The sequence below is a fragment of the Sceloporus undulatus genome, chromosome 1 (assembly GCF_019175285.1).
Source record: "Sceloporus undulatus isolate JIND9_A2432 ecotype Alabama chromosome 1, SceUnd_v1.1, whole genome shotgun sequence".
Classification (NCBI taxonomy): Eukaryota; Metazoa; Chordata; class Lepidosauria; order Squamata; family Phrynosomatidae; genus Sceloporus; species Sceloporus undulatus.
This window is the reverse complement of record NC_056522.1, coordinates 173633460-173648249: the sequence shown is the minus strand read 5'-3', so window position 1 is coordinate 173648249 and position 14790 is coordinate 173633460.

Below are 14790 nucleotides of genomic sequence, written 5' to 3'. Positions count from 1 at the left end.
GCCAGAGCCGAGGCCACCCATAGCATTTATTTATTTATTTATTTATGGTATTTATACCCCACCCTTCAGCCCTAAAGGCTCTCAGAGCAGCTTACAATTATTATTTTAATTAGATGGCTCCCTGCCCTAAAAAGACACAACACAAAAGGAGAAGGGAATGATAGTGCGGAAGGGGCCCAATGCCCGATGGCATCCCAGGGTCCCTCAAATTGGCTGGTCTTGGTAAGTTTGGCTGCCTCACTTACAACCTGCCAGGGCTCATGAAGGAACTTCAGCAACATGTTCCCAAATAATAGGAGGGGAGAACCAGGTAGCAATGAATATGTGTATCAATGCCTGGTATAAGTTCATATATACCTGCATATGAAATGCCACCTCAACATAGAAAATTTCCCACTGAATGGTTTTATACAGATATGGTTGCTTTTACAACCAAATATAATAGCATCAACTCTTAGACATGTCCTATGCATAGTCAGAAATAAGTCATTTCGATCAATAGGACATTTTCCCAAGTAAATGGGTATAAGACTGGAACCCAAAACTTTAATTGTTTAACCTATTATAGACTCTAAAACTGCTTCAGTCCACTACAGCTGGAATTTTTTTATAAGCACATCTGCTTTCCTTCAAGAGCTTTGTTCAAATACCAAATTTCTTGGAATCTCATGTGCCTGACAAATCTGTATAATCATTTGTTTCTGTACCTCTGACTTTCTCCATTGCTCGGTGGAGCAAATAAAGTGTTTTTGACAGCATTTAACTGCTTTTTCCTCGGGTAACCTTATTGCCCTTGATTTTCCCTTGCCAGGTACCAGTACCCTGCAAGCAAAGGGAAAGAGAGAAGAATCACCAGAAAACACTGTTTACCCAGTATGGCTATGTTTTATAAACAATGCCTAATAATGTTTATATTTGCATATATTAATTCAAATCAGTATATTTAAATTTTGTGTGTATATTACACACAAAATTTCATTGATACCCAACCATGAAATAAAGAGACGAGACATGTAAATTGGATGAATAAAGGGCTATTTATTTGACCTATAATCTATTTAAAGCTACGCACTTGAACTTCAACCTTAACTTCAAACTCTGAGCAAATTGATTAAAGTGAAAAGCCTGGTGCAGTCCAGCTGAAGCCAGGTGTCAATCCTAGACCTCCTCTTTAGCCTTCCCTTTGGGCACAAACACTGAACCCTGAGGTAAATTTGATGATTCGGATTGCATCCTCAGCCAGTCCTAGGAAGGTAAACATAAGGCACTCTCCCTCAAATTTGTAAGGTTGAGTAAAAACCCCATGTCTACCCCAAAGGCAGGTTCTCTCACAACTATACGTCCCTTGATGTGTATAAGTTGATCAAGAGCCTAACCTTTCACCACAAAGAGGCGCCAATGGTGCGTACCAAACAGTTCTTTAACCCCATATGGGCCACAGACAAGGGACAAGCATCAGCTTAGTCCCTTTCCCCCACCAGGCAATTCAAAATGTCTTTTAACCCATTTTGAAAATCCCTGAAAATATCAAATTGCCCTCATCTGAAAAGTGAACCACCCTGACTGGTACAACTCTGGGTGTTTAAATAAAATTGATGGGTGGTTAATTACAAAGCCAGACGTCCTTAATAGAGAATTTCTAATTTCTCTATTAACCCATTTTCCGGCAACATCCAATTTACGTGGATTACTTTAACCTCTCCACAACTTTTAGGGCAAAATTTCAGACCAGATTAAATTTATGCCAGGCCACATATGACATATGATATCGAAATCATGTCTCGCTTGACAAATTAGAGTTGTGCATTTGATCAAACCAAGGTCGTTGCTACCAAGGTTTAACAGCAGCACATTTCCAGCATAAGCCTCGTCTGCCCAACCATTCAATCGTGGTGATTTCGCTGAGACCAAGGTGAGAGCCCATCTGACCAGCACAAGCCTGTCTCACGGCCCAATAGATCATACTGTGCCCACAGATGAGGATGTGAATTCTAATAGAACTAACTCTGAAAATTAAAAGAAGAGTCAAAATAAGAGTCAACCAATTTACTGTGTTGTAGGAATCATCCACACATACTTCCTGAAAGCTGAAGATTGTCATCTACCAATGTGTTTGATATCTGTGCTCTCAAATCCTATGGTTGCTGCCATGGAGGCTACTCTGATTTGGAAAGAATAAGTACCGAATTTAACCCCCCTTAGTTCAAGATTATCCAAAGCCTTAGCGGCCATAGTCCAAAACTGAAAGTTAGTCAGGGGTGAGTGGTCTATATGTAGAAACGAGAGGCCCAGAGTTTGGCCGCAAAGTGCCACATATTCTGTCAATGCCTGTACTGGGCAAAGATTGGTCATAATACAAGAATTTAACATAATAGATGTCCCTCTACCTTATTTAATCAGTCTTAGACCTTCTAATCTGCAGTATAGCAGTCAGGCTAGTTAGGACCAAATCAGTGAGTACAAGGGCTCTGTTTGAGGGTTCATTTTTTGATGCAACGACCACTAAATCGAAAGCCCCAAAGAAAGCCGTTAACGCCGCTGCATGAAACAAACTGGCCTCGTAAGGGGAGGAATATAAGAGAGCCCACTGTCCCTTAAGACCCTTGTGAATTTGTGGAGTGATGGACCTCCTATCATCATAACTAATGACCCGAATCCTAGCCCACCCTTTTAAGGTCTTGGATAATTGCGAGTCGACTTATCTACGGGTCAATGTAAGTACTGTATTTTAACTTATATATAGATAGATATATTGGAAGAATTCAAAGATATACAGTTGGCCCTCCTTATACGCGGATTTGCCATGTGCGGATTTGAGCATATGCACATGGCAAACCCAGACGTTGTCCCCAATGGTGGCACGCATGCACGCGTGCTGCCATTGGGAACAAAAGTCCCTCTCCTCCCCTCTTCTTTCCCCCTCTCCTTCCTACCTTCCCTTCCTCTCTCCTACCTACCTTCCCTCCCTCTTTCTCTCCCTGCTTACGTGCTGGGTCACCGCACCGCCACCTCCTTGTCTTCGCTGTCGCTTCGGGAAAAGCCAGGTGGTGGTGTTGGAGATCAAGAGGCCTCCAGGCTGCACCTGGCCCTTCTACAGTGGTGGGGGTTGCGGCGAGGAGGACAAGGCCAAGCTTCGTCCTCCTCACCGCTGCTGCCACCGCAAAAGGGCCGGGTGCAACCTCTTGGCCTCCAAAAGCACCACCCGGCTGTTTCGTGGCAGCGGCAAGGAGGAAGAGGCTTGGCCTCCCGACCTCCTCTCAGCCTCTGCCGCTGCGAAAAGGCCGGGTGGTGCAGAGGCTGCACCCAGTTTTTTCACGGCGGCGGTGAGGAGAATGAAGCTTGGCCTTTTCCTCCTCGCCGCCGCCGCTGCAGCTGAAGGGCCACATGGTGGCCTGGAGGCCTCCAAGACCACCACCTGTCCTTTCCTGTGGCAGCGGCAGCGGTGGCAAGGAGGCCGGGAGGCCAAGCCTCATCCCTCTTGCTGCCACCAGCGCCGCTGCCACGATGGGTGGTGGTCTTGGAGGCCAAGAGGCATCCAGGCTGCTACCTGGCCCTTTCTTGGTGGAGGTGGCGGTGGCGAGGAGAACGAAGCTCAAATCTTGAATGGGTCCCAAATAGGTATTTTCATAAAGAAGGTATTGCAGGAAATAGTTCAGACAAAATCCCTGCAGTCTATTCTGTGTACACCAAATGTCCAGTTAAGGCTTGAGACAGAAATGCCATTAATTGAAGTGAGGGCCTGGAAGCTGATGATAAACTACTGGTTAAAAATTCAGTTCTCTCCAGTGGGTTTAACTCCATTAGTCCTGATAGATAATTTTGTTTCACCATGGAAAAAAGCCGTAGAACTTAAACTGGCTTTGGAGAAGTAGAAATAGAATCTATTTCTCATGTACTATTATGCTGAGGATAGCAGGTCAATTTATATTGCACCCTTAATAGAAAAATGGCCGAGGCATCCAGATAATTTCTATGTGAAATATCGACTTCAGGATTCAAACCCTTATATTACATGTAGAGTAGTTAAAGTTTGTGTTGCTGCAATGAAATTAAGACAAGCTCAGATAAAAAATATCTCCCTATCTTAAATATATTTTTATTTTATTATATTATAATCATTTTAATTTTGAAAGTTTTAATGGAAAATTGTCAGAGGGAATACAAACTTTGTACTCCATTTTAAATTATTTTATTTTATAGCATTCTATTGTGAGAATGGGGCACTAAATCGGGGTGCTGACAAAATCACTGTGTCATTTTGAAGCCCATTGCTGTACTTATGTGCTGTGCCTGGTAACCTTTTTAAACTTTGCTGGTCATCAAAATATGTCTGTCTACACCATGCTGCCCTTTAGTCAGCATATTGCCTCAAGACATTACTGTAAAAGTACAAGGGATGCAAAGATGCGGAGATGACACTTTAGAATGGACATAGTAAAGCTGGCACCCCTAAAATACTGGTGTCGCTTCACTGCTAATTGTACAAAGGATGTTAGCATATTTTATTTTCATGTAATCATGAAATTTACAAAATCACAGGAGAGTGTTTTATATATTTTTTATCCTATTCTATTTTATTGTGTGTCACTTGAAATTTATTGTTGTACTTATGTATTATGCTTTGTACTTTAAATCTTGCTGGTCATTAACCGAATAAAATATATGTATGTATGTGTGTATATTATCCTTCTTTGCTTTCCTTTTTTATAGTGCTTCAGGATTCAACAGGAAGCTTTTTTTCCCTTTCTTTTTTTTGAGAACATCAAAAATATCATTTTGAGTGGAAATGGCAGAGAGACTCTTGCCAGTACTTTCCTTAAATGAAAACAATAACACCCTTTACCACTGTTTCTTCATTAGCATTAGCATACTACAACAATCAGCCTGACAACATTTCAACATCTGCGTAATGGTGTGCCTGGAAGAATGATACAGCTTAATTCTTGAAGCATTACTGGGGAATGTATTTTTAATATTTAGTGAGTTAGGCAATGAATACCAGATTGAGCATTTAGTTCCCATTGCTGGTGGATTCTTTGGAAATATTACACACATCAAAACTCAATAGAATACTTCCTAATAAATTGTAACATTGTATAATTTATTTTAGGACACTATCAACTCTACATATTTAGGACATCTGGATTTGTTATGCAGAGAAGACAGATAAACTGGGTACACAGTAAATGTACCATGATGTAACGTTAGTAGTACATTAAGCAGAACAAAAAGAATGTTTTGTTCATTCTAAGATCTTTCACTCGTTCTCGTTAATGGTTAAAATGTTAGCCATAAAATGTTAAGAAATGGACTTCCTTCTTTATTTAGACATAAGGGTTTTTATTGTCCTCCATGCTTTTGAATCCTGATCATTTCTTCCAATACTGAGTTGAGGATGCTGAGTACCTATCTGCTACTCTCAGGCAGCAAAACTCCACAAGAAGCAGGAGATGCTGTTTCTGGGGTAAATTCTGGCTGGGGATTTCTATGCATTGCAATCCAAACTTCTCTAACCTTTAAAATAAGATAATCCATGGGAAAAAAACCCAAGATCTCAGATCTTATACTTTGCTTGTTCTCATGTCTTCAGCATTGGTAATATTTATAGAATGCTAGATAACAGGTCAGAATTTTGGCTTCATTAATAAAGACTAACTAAACTTGTAGTCCCCTGGTTATAGGATTTTAAAACACACACACACACACACACACACACACACAATGTATTGGCACTGCCATTTACAGAATGCGTTTCTATCAGTTTCAAATTCCAAAATGTTGAGGAACATTTTGAAGAAGGAGTAATAAAAGGAATAGAGGAAGGAATGATAAAAGGAAAAGAAGAGTGGAGAAAGGGTGGAGAAAGGGTGTAAGGGGAAGAGGAATCTGTCCTGCTGCAGAGACGAGTGAGTACTCTGAGAATGAAGGTAGGGTGGGTCAAGGAAGTGCCAGAAGCAAGCTGTAGTAAAACAGGCCTAGGATGAATGGGAGTATATGGAACTGTGGGGCAAGAAAAAGAGAGTGATGTGGGGGACAAGAAAAGCTGTTGCAAGTTCAGGGTGTCTCATTACATCACTGAAAGAATCAGAACAACAATCCATCACTGTATGGAAATGTCATTAGAGACACCTATTGAATGGCCATGTCTCTCTGGATAGCTCCATCATTTGGGCTTGGAAAATAATTTTAGCAGAACAAATCAGAAGAGAGCTCTTCAAGACAACCAATTATTTTCTAGTTTGGATCAAACCCTTTCTTCCTCACTCTGTCCCTTAGTCACCACCATTTCTGAAACCTATTTCCTGCCAACCTTCAACCTTCCCCCTTAAATTCTTAAGATTCCAATACAAATCAGCCACATGTGGGGGAGGGGCAGGCTGCAATTCCACAGATGTGTTGAGCTCAAACAGTCTTTTGCTGCCTCTTTATTTACAAACCAATGAAGACATGGATACAACTACCTGTACCCCTGGAAAGCATGGGAGACAACTTTTCTCCTTCTATTTCTGTTATCCCAAAATTTTTTACTCCCATGATTTGTTGAAGTCTACTTTGGATAGTAGAGAAAAAGAAAATATTGGGTCACTAAATATACTGGTAGAAGCAAACACTCACCACTTAGGATGATAGTCTCCTTTGTAAGAGATGGATTTCTGCCTTCCATGCATTATTTTGGTGACTGAAGGTTCTTCCTTCCCCCATAGGAAACAATGGAAACATTAGTTCACTGGTTTCCAGGACAAAGCTTGGACATCCAAAAGCAATCCATGGGGAGAAATTCCAGTCATTTTGTGAAACCTTGCAGTTAAGAGCTGGGGCTAAACCTTAATCTCCCACTAGAAGAATTGATTACTGGAATGAAAATAGTCAGTACTGAAAATAAAATAGTCAGAAGTGACCCTGTAATGCTTGAATTTGCAATTGTGGGACAGGGTAGTAAAGAATATAGTAAAACATGGACCTGGGATTTTAGGAAAGCTGATTTTAACAAGTTCAGGGAATCACTGGGTAGAATCCCATGGCTAGATATGCTAAAGCAAATACACCCAGCAATGGTGGGAGATCTTGAAGGAATAGTTACAAAAAGCATAATTGCAAGCAATCCCATGGAAGAAGAAAAATGGGAAACACATGGAAAAGCCAGTGTGGCTCCACAGGAAACTCAAGGAAAAAAGTGGAAAGAAAACACTCCAGAAAACAGGACCCGGAACAATGGATGCAAGCTACAGGAAAAGAGATTCAACCTTAACATTAGGAGGAACTTCCTGACAGTAAGGGCTGTTTGACAGTGGAACACACTTCCTCGGAGAATGTTGGAGTCTTTAAACAGAGGCTAGATGGCCATCTGTCGGGGATGCTTTGATTGTGATTTCCTGCATGGCAAGGTGTTGGACTGGATGGCCCTTGGGATCTCTTCCAACTCTATGATTCTATGGTTCTATGAGAGAGAGAATGGCAGCCACAGAAAAACACACAGTAAATTGATAGGTAAATTAGGTAAATAGGTAATTAATAGTAAATTAATTACTTGTGCCACACCACAGAAACACGGAAGAGCTGCCACTGTTTTTCTGCCCCCAGGAGCTACATTTTGCCGCTCCTTTTGGGGGAAGAAAAACACCTGATCGGGGCCACAGCATGTGGTTGCCATGGCCCCAAACCGGCACTCAAAGATGTGGTATAGAGCCAGACTTTTGGGGTGGTCTGTTTCCACCCTTAGAGATCCCTCTCCTGCTTCCCCACTTTTTTCCTGCTTCAGAATTTTATTTTTTTCCTGCATCAGGAATTTCATTTTAATATTAGTGTTTTGGATATTTTAGCAATTTTTAAATCTTACTCCTGTGGGAAAAACCGAGATAAATAAAATGAAGAATTATCATCTTCATAGTTGAATTGGCCAGATTACATCTACATATTATCTAAGAGAGCAAAAGATATCTTGCTTCTGAATCTCCACAGATCCAGCATGCATCTGAAGAAAATATATTGAGGTATGCTCATTTACAAAGCAGGAACTGTTCCTGATATATAAAAACATCTCCCCAATGCAATTTAGATCTAAGTTCAGCAGCCCTTCAAAGACCTACAATCAGCCACACTGTGAAAGGTAATGTGAAAAATCCTTTTACTTCCCAGATCTCTTTTCCACCGTCTCTGATAGTTGCTTTGAAAGCACCATCTCTGAGAGTTGCTTTGAAAACTGACGTGGATTTGCTTTCCCTAAAGACAAAAACATAGCAGTTATGGGAAAAGACAACCTGTTGTTCTCGTATTTTGATACATGCAAGACTCTACATGTTTTCTCTCTCTCTCTCCTTTTTAAGTGGAATTTGTTTTCTTTTAATTTGATTTTTTTAAACTATAATTTGAAAAGAATAAAAGCATGAAACTACATAGAAAGGAGCTAACATTACAAAAGAAAGACAATACATCATGTTCAAACTTAAACTAATCTAACTTAACCAATTTAAATAAATAAAAATACACAACTAACGTAATACTACAGACTTACAGAAACACTAAGGTCACATTGGGGCCACAGCATGAGGTTTCCATGGCCCCAATCCAGCCAGTAAAGGGGCGACTGCCCTTAGGGACAGTCTGAAGAGCCCCTCAGTCCATTTCAATCTGTTTTCAGGCCTGTTTATGGAACAGAGCCAGTTTTTGCATAATCTATGCCAGGAATTGAACAAGAGGAGTTGGTTCTTCTGGATATCTCAGTAACCAATTTTGCTAGACCACCTTTCACTTAGAGAGACTGTTTTGCAGTGGCTCTATTACTTCCAGAAGTGTGAAGTCAGAATCTGGTGCTGGGGAAATTCCTGATCAATCCCTTGACGGTTAGTCTGTGGCAGTCTCCAGCATTCTGTTTTTTACACCTATACTATTTAACATATACGCCCAACTACTTTCCACCTCAATCCAAGGAACCTATTTCAATCCAGAGGAGAGCAAGCAAAATGGTGAAAGGTGTGAAAGCGTGCCCTATGAGGAGCAGCTTGGGGAGCTGGGTATGTTCATCCTGGTGAAGGGAAGGTTAAGAGGTGACATGACAGCCATGTTTAAATGTTTGAAAGAAAGTTGTATCGAAGAAGATAGTTTTTTTGTTGTTCCAGAGATTAGAACATGGAGCAGTGGATTCCACCTTGAACACCTAAACATTAGAATCATAGAGTTGGAGGATACCACAAGAGCCATCCAGTGCAACCCCCTGTCATGCAGAAAGTCTCAATCAAACCATACCTGACAGATGGCCATCCAACCTCTGCTTCAAGATTCCCAAAGAAGGAGATTCCACCACTCTCTGAGGAAGTGTGTTCTATTGTCAAACAGCTCTTACTGTTAAGAAGTTCCTCCTAATGTTTTGGTAGGATCTCTTTTTCTGAAGCCTGCATCCATTGTTCCATGTCCTTTTCTCTAGAGCTTCAGAAAACAAGCTTGGTCCATTCTCAATATGACACCTCTTCAAATACTTCATTAGGGCTATCATGTCATCACTTAATTGTCTCTTTTCCAGGCTAAACATACCCACATCACTAAGTATCTTCTCATAAGGCATAGTTTTCAGACCCTTCACCATTTTGGTTGCCCTCCTCTGGACACATTCCAGCTTGTTGTCACCATCTTTTTTGAACTGTGGTGCCTAGAACAGGACACAGTATTTCAGGACAGTCCTGACCACAGCAGACTAGAGTGGCACTATTACTTCCCTTGATCTAGATACAATACTTCGATTGATGTGGCCTAACACCAAATTAGGAGGAGTAGCTAATACCCAAGAAGACAGGATCAAAATTTAAAATGACCTGAATAAACTAGGAAGCTGGGCCAAAGCTAACAAAATGAAATTCAACATGGAGAAATGTAAGGTACTGCACTTAGGCAGAAAATGAAATGCATAGATATAGGATGGGGGATACCTAGATTAACAAGACTATGTGTGAAAGGGATCTAGGAGTCCAAGTAGACCAGAAATTGAACATGAGTCAACAGTGCAATACGGCAGCTAAAAAGCCAATGCAATTTTAGGCTGCATCTATAGAATGCTGCCCCCAGTGACTAGATAAAGGGAAGTAATAGTGCCACTCTATTCTGCTTTGATCAGGCCTCACCTGAAATACTGTGTTGAGTTCTGGGCACCACAATTCAAAAAAGATGTTGAGAAACTGGAGAGTGTCCAATGGAGGGCGACTAAAATGGTGAAAAGTCTGGAAACCATGCCTTATGAGGAAAGACTAAGGGAGCTGGGCATGGTTAGCCTGGGAAAGATAAGGTTAAGAGGAGATATGATCGCCCAGTTTAATTATTTGAAGGGATGTCATGTTGAGGAGGGAGTAAGCTTGTTTTCTGCTGCTCCAGAGAACAGGACTTGGAACAATGGATGCAAACTCCAGTAAAAGAGATTCCACCTCAACATTAGGAGGGACTTCCTTACAGTAAGGGCTGTTCGACAATGGAATGCACTCCCTCAGAGGGTGATAGAATCTCCTTCCTTGGAGGTCTTTAAACAGAGGCTGGATGGCCATCTGTCGGGAATGCTTTGATTGTGATTTCCTGCATGGCAGGGGGTTGGACTGGAGGGCCCTAGTGGTCTCTTCCAACTCTACAATTCTATGATTCTATGGCCACATAACCTGAAAACGGCACAAAAAACTATGGATGCCAGCCATGAAAGCCTTCGACTTTACAATATTTAAGGTATTTGAAATTATCCTTATTGGGTGGTATAGCCTTAGTTAAGACGTTTCTCACTCCCTGATTGTTTTTAAAAAAATAAATAAATTTCATATCATATTTATTAGTCCTAATCCATCTAAATTTAGATCATGACAAAAGTTAATTAATGACTATATTTTTAGTAAGAAATATAGTTTCATATAATCGACTCAGTATAATGGTTGTACAGAGGGAGGTCTAGCAATACCCAACCTTAAGCTTTGCTTTCAGGCCTTTCAACTAGTTCAATTCACTCACCTTATTCAAGAATCAGATACTACCAGATGGGTCAAACCTGAAATGTATGATATTGGGCTGGAACAGATGGTCCTGAAGGGGCAGCATGTGTGGCAAACATATGCTGTGGCCCCAATCTGCCTTGAATTGGGCCCAAAAGGAATGGATATGATCCGCTCCTTTTTTTGCTGGGGAAAAGCTAGCTTTGCCAGTCGAGCCATAGCACTATGGCAACTTCATGACTTTCTGGCAGTATGTGGCATGTAAACGCTGCACTGTCAGAGCATCATGAAGCTGCTCATGTCTGAGCAGCTGGGCAGCTTCAAGCCAGCTTCCCAGGATCATCAGGACATACAGTGTCTAAATGTTATGTGCTGAAGATGCCCAGAAGTGGGCTTTTTTTGGGCCATCTGTTTCAGCCCATTATCTCACCAGAATTTCAATTTATTTTCTCTAATTCTATAAAGTACTGGTCAAGAGAAGTGTCAAACTCATTTGTTTATAACGCTCTACAAATCTGGAAACACTGGGTACATGTACTGTATTTGTCCTTTCCTCTTCCTCCATCAAATCTTTTCTTATATGCTCCACGTTTTGAGCTAAAGAAAAAATTGCAAAATACAGTGAACGGCAATCCGATGAGTTATATGCAATTTTGAGAACGGCAGACCAAAAAGAAGGACACAATAATGAGACATTTAGGACGTATTAAATTGTACTGGATCCAGTCTTTTCAAATGTTTTATTTTTTATCCAAGAGATAGAAGAAATCCCCTAGACCTTTAACCTTTTACAAAATAATCTGTAAGGAAGAGGGAAAATGGGATATAGGGGTTGCAACTACTATCTAGACTATCCTGTTAGAAAACACTTATGGAAAAGAGCAGTCTGCTAGAATATTTTGGCAAACTGAACTGAATCTAGAAATTTCAGAGGCAAATTAGTCTCAAATTTGGTCATCTCCCCCCTAGAAGTCACATGCTGAGCCAATGAGGGAAGGTATGATGTGAAGTCAAAGGATTTCACGGCTGGTATACCAAGTTTTTTGTGGGTTTTTCAGACTTTGAGGCCATGTTCTAGAACAGTGGTTCCTAACCTTCCTAATGCCGTAGCCCTTTAATACAGTTCGTCATGTTGTGGTGACCCCCAACCATAACATTATTTTTGTTGCTACTTCATAACTGTAATTTTGCTACTGTTATGAATCGTCATGTAAATATCTGATATGCACAATGTATACACTTTCTAAATGTGAGCGTGCGTTTTATGACCTGTAGGGAAACTACTTTTTTTAAAAAAATAAGAAGAATTTGGCCCACAGGTTGCCACTTCTCTATGGGCTGCTGAGGTAAAATGGCTTAAGACTAGTTTGCTAATTCCTTCTTTATCCCTACAAGCAGCCTAGTTCTGCACAGAGAGGAGCAGAAATAAGTTCACTTGGCAGTGAATGAGCTTTGTTGTTGGTGGTGTTGAGTGCCTTGAAATCCTTTCCTGACATATGGCAACCCTGAGGCGAATCCATCATGGGGTTTTCTTGGCAATTAGATTAGTTGAGGAAGTTTGCCATGGATTTCCCCTGAGGCTGATAGAGTGTGATTTGCCCAGGGTCACCTAGTGGGTTTCCATGGCCAAGCAGAGATTTGAACCCTAGTGTCAAATGCTCAATGCTTTTGAGAAGGCATTAAATGTGTCGTTGTTGTTGTTTGTCTGGCTTCAAGTTCTTTCTGAGTTATGGTGACCTTAAGGTGGCATTTTCTTGGCAAGATTTGTTCCGAGGGGATTTGCAATTGCCTTCCCCTGAGGCTGAGAGAGTGTGGTCTCTGGTGAATTCAGCTGTCTGGCTACCCGCAAGGCATAGTTCCCTGGGAGTGGAAGCATCTGGAGTCCTTGAGGTCTGAGGAAACACAAAGCCCCACAAATGGGTGGGTTGGCAGTTGGGAAAGAAAAAGGTAAGGGACAAAAAGCAAAGGAAAGCAACAGAAGATGCCCCCCCAAAGGAAGGGATGGTGGTTCAAAAGGGAAGGGGGAGAGAAGCAGGATGGCCAAGCATCCTTTTCCAGGACACGCCCTACACTCCAGTCTCTTGTCCAGAAAGAATTCCAAACTGCCCTCCATTACGAGCAGGACTAAGGTGTATCACATGGCGCGTGCTGCTCCACAGGATCATGGAGTTCCTCTAGTGTTAAAGCACCAAAGCACCAAAGCTTTTTGCAGCTCCTTTTTGCACTCTTGAAAGGCTAAATTTGTCAGGCTCCCAATTGCAGCCCCTCCTGTAAAACAAAAGGCAGTACAGTACTTTGAAAAAGAAGTAGCGGTATTGGTATTTAAGTAAGAAATAATGAAGACTCGGCAATCTTTAAGATCTATAAACATTGGATGTAACATTAAAATTAGAAGGGAAATAGGATCCACTTAGAAAAAACATAAAAGAGAGAAATGGAAAGTCAAATAAAATGGAGAAGGAAGATGGTAGGAGGAAGTCAATATATGTGTGTGTATATGTGAGGAGAGAGTGAGGATCTCTAGCAGAATGATTGAGGTAGAAAGGCATAGAGGAACAAGGAAGATAGTTTAAAAAGTCTTAGGAAGTTTAAGGAAGTATGTGTAAGTGAGAGGGTTTGAGTAGGTAGGAAAGTAGAATAGATAGATGAAAGTGGGATTAGGTAGAAAGTAGTAAAGAAGATAAGGGAATATAAGAATGTAGGGAGATTAGAAAGATTAAGAAAGGGAAGAATTGCTCTGTGAGAAAGAACTAGGAAAAGTTATTGAGAGAAGAAGGTGAAGACAAGACAGTGGTTAAAGAAAAAGAAGTAGGAGAAGAAGTAGTTGAAGAGGACATAGTGTTAAAACTAAATATTGAGCAATATATTTTTTATGTCCACTTTTACACTATTTGGTTTGATGGAATGTAAATTTAGACGTGCGGTTAGGTTGTGTATGTAGTTTATATGTAGCTTGTACGGAATAATGTGGGAATATAAATGTAGGTGTTTGTATTGTTATTTGTCTTGTTATATGATATTTGTATTATTGTACACATATTTTAATAATAAAATTTAAAATTTAAAAAAAAAAAAAAAAGAAAAAGGAACAACTTTTATTGAAGAAGATACATGCAATAGAAATGACTTTTTTGTCAGGAATGAGGAAAAGCATAAATACATTGTTTTCAACCAAGAAAGCAAATTAATTGGACATCTCATTTGCAAGCAGGAATGTTTTCCCACCTTTTACTGTACCACCTCCTCCCTTCCGGGATTCTGGCAAGTTCTCTAAAACAATTATGTTCTCAGGCACCTTATCTTTTTCAATGCACATGTGGCCTTGAATCACCAATCTTAAAGTCACAACTGAATAAATAAATATTAAAACTTAACAGCATCTAGGTTTACCTATAATATCAAACCCCATTATCCCCAACACAAAAATAACATCATATAACAATATAATGAAAAATAACATCATAACACGACATAGCTATGTTCCCCCTCCCATCACAGAAGCCAGTCTCTAGCCCTTTGAAGACCAAGCCTCTGCTGGAAGGGTAACTCCCCCACATTTCAACTTTAACAAGCAAGTACATTCTTTAACAACCACTCTAACTCTTTCTGGCACTTTTTAATAGCCCATATAAAATCCAACATTTAAACCAACTAAAAGCTTAATCTATGGCGGTTTACAGACGGCCAGTTTGGGGCGGCCTGTTCCCGCCCCTTTCCCCGCCAGACTGGGGCCTCAGCTGTCACAGCAGCAGCCTCTGAAGCCTTAATCCACCGTGTTACAGGCTGCAGGGAAGCGGCAAAACGCCATTTCCCCGCAGCCTGGAAAGGGGTGTCC